Source organism: Copadichromis virginalis, linkage group LG1 (assembly GCF_057382275.1).
Source record: "Copadichromis virginalis isolate Kocher_CV1m ecotype Utaka linkage group LG1, C_Virginalis_male_GT1.1, whole genome shotgun sequence".
Lineage (NCBI taxonomy): Eukaryota > Metazoa > Chordata > Actinopteri > Cichliformes > Cichlidae > Copadichromis > Copadichromis virginalis.
The window spans coordinates 37,860,629-37,863,776 of record NC_140618.1 but is presented as its reverse complement, the minus strand read 5'-3'; positions in this window follow the sequence as shown (position 1 = coordinate 37,863,776).

The following is a 3,148-nucleotide window of genomic DNA, read 5'->3' as shown; positions in this document are numbered from 1 at the left end:
CATTTTCTCAAGTATTTTTAAAAATTAGAATCCACAGTTTTATTTCTAACGTGGGGGAAAAACCTGTCTGTCTGGATAGATAAATAGACAGATGGGAGAAGCATTCTGTTTATTTAGTAAAATATGCTCTTTATTACCACCAAAGAGGAAGATAAACATTGTTATAACGATGAGTTTAATGGGTTCCTCGGCATCATGGTGAGATCCGCATGCAGCACAGAATTATCACCTTCTGTGTCCTATGGGCTCAAAATGTGGTCATAAATATTTTGTACTTGTAAATCAGGATTTGTATGTGTAAAAAAAAATTTGTGTGTGCGTAAAAAAGATTTGTATGTGTAAAAAAGATTTGTGTGTGGACTTAGACAAAAAAAACCCTGCAAGTTACAAATACGAATTTTGACCCCATTTTTCTTCCTTTCATCTGATTGGTGAATGTCATGTCAATCACAAATGTAACAATCCAATCAGAGAACAGATGGGTTTGGCTGTCGGAGGGGCACTTTTTTTGAACTGCAGGTCTTTGAAGGGAATAAATGCCTGTTTTCATGCCAACCCAGCGTTTTCCTTCATCACCACGAAGGAAAACAGTCTGTGGTCGTCCGAGTTTGGTGATTTTTGTGTCACAGGTCTATGTGTTTAATACAGGGACTTCCACAGCCTTTTCAACAGCGCTGCGGACCGCGGGGTGGGGGCGGGCAGTGTTTTGGAAATGACAGTCTTCATTACAAAGCTTTCTTCGTTATGAATTAGCATACATGTTTTTATTTAACATTTGAAGAACTAGCAAGAAAAACAGAAACTCTTGTAGAGGACATAAAGTCAGAGATAGAAACGACAAGGAGCAGGTGCATCTAGTACAGGTAGAGCTGCTGCAAAAACCCACAGAGCCCAGCAGCCAGCAACAAATTCTGGATCCTTTGCTTTTAGTTAGCAGTTAGCATTAGCAGCACATCCTGCGTCCGATGTGAAATGACTTTTATGCTGCGCACTGTGACTCACAGCAATGGTCCCGGGTCAGCCCTGACTTTGTGTTAAACTAATCCTAAAGTAATAATGGTATTTCTAACCACTGATATACCACAACTTTTTCCTTTCAACAGCTACTGAAAGTTAGAGGACCTAGCTGCTATCGGATATTTATATAGAGATCCTCCAGCTTCAAACTGTATCACCCTTCAAGGACCTGCAGTTCAAAAAAGCGCCCCTCTGACAGCCAAACCCATCTGTTCTCTGATTGGATTGTTACATTTGTGATTGACATGACATTGACCAATCAAATGAAAGGAAGAAAAATAGGGTCAAAATTCGTACTTGTAACTTGCAGGGGTTTTTTTTGGCTAAGTCCACGCACAAATCTTTTTTACACACACAAATCTTTTTTAAACACACACAAATTCTTTTTACACATACAAATCTTTTTTACACGCACAAATCTTTGTTACGCACACACAAATTCTTTTTACACATACGAAACTGATTTACAAGTACAAAATATTTATGACCACATTTTGAGCCCATAGTGTCCTTTTATCAAAACTGAAAAAGATCATGTATTTTAGTTCAAAGGTGGCAGACTTTTTAACATGGGCTTCAGCTTCCTTAAGCACTTTTCAAACTGTTTCTTTGGATATAGGCGGCTCACTGGAAGCATGGCTGTCAGGAAGCAATCTGAAGGAAGTGAAGTGGCAAGAAAAGAGTGAGTTATGCCACATTATATAAGAACTGGACTGGAAATTGTTGGCAATAGGTTTTGTGGAGTGAGGAATCCAACTTTTAATTTAAATCATTACATTGTTTAGAGGAGGTCAGGAGAGAGGTATGACTGTCTCCACCTTCTATAAAACATGATGGAGACTGTGTCATTTCAGCCACCCGTCCTTCAACACCGTGGAAGCGGTGTGGGAGCTTTGAAGCCTTGAGCTATGGAATTTGGTTGTTTTGGGGGGGTTCCTGACAAGAGTCGACCAGCATCCAAATACGAATGCTTCGAATGTACATCAGAAAGACTGGAGAAATATTCCTGAAGACAACTAAAAGAAATAACTGGAGAGGTTTCAGGTTCAGACTGTGGCGAAGCCTCAAAGTGGACACACCAATTATTAACGTTCAAGTCTGTTAGAACAACACAAACTGTTTGTGCCTTATATAATGTATTTTCACAGACTATTCCCTGTTTCAATTAATCAGTTATTTAACATTTTCATAGCAAAATGTAATTAAAAAAACTGAATAAGTAAAATTAAATTAAATTACATTAAATTAAATAAATAGGCTGCATAAGCTTCATTTGGGCCAAATACAAAACAAAAACTTGCTCCACATAAAGATAAGTGTTGCTGGAGCTTTAGACTTAACATTTTTTGTACTGACTTTGAGCTCATTATTATTCAAAATCATTGTTTTAAAAACTTTTTATTATATCACCCACCATTATCATATGACCTTTTTACTTTAACTGATCCAATACAGTGATAGCAAACTGGATAGCCGTATAGGCTAATGGTTCTGTTAAATGCTGGGTTTTCCATTATATTTCACCAATTGTATAATAAATATCACCACCTGTGCTCCTACAGCTTTGAACTATGGAATTTGGTTGCATTTTTCTTTCACCACATTTGGATGAGCGGGTTGAGTTGGGAGGTTATCAGACTAGCTAGCTAACTAACCCAACTAGCATTACTTACTGTCATATTAATGGAATGTTAATATTAACTAGAAAAAAATATAAAAATACAAAAGCTTAAAACTCAATCAATAAACTGTAACACTGATTCTTCAGTGTCTTTTCAGCCCATTTGCATCCCCAGGGCATGACAAATTTGGCTGTTTCAATTTGACACTTTCAAAAGTGTTACTGTTGTATGACAGTGCATTTTACACTAGAATCTGGTCTTCTCTTAAACTTAACCACTTACCTTTTAATGGCTAAGCCTAACAAAGCTCTTGCTAACAGATGAGCAAAGTTAAAGTAATACCTCAAAAAGCAGATTCTGTTCATCTGGAGTGTTTTAAGTGGGAGAAATGTTTCGTCACTCATCTGTGTGACTACTTCAGTCTCATCTGACTGCAGGTTTCCCCAGCCGTAGCAAAGTAGTAAGTAAAAGTGAAAAAATAAAAGTGTCTCCCAATCAAATTTAAACCA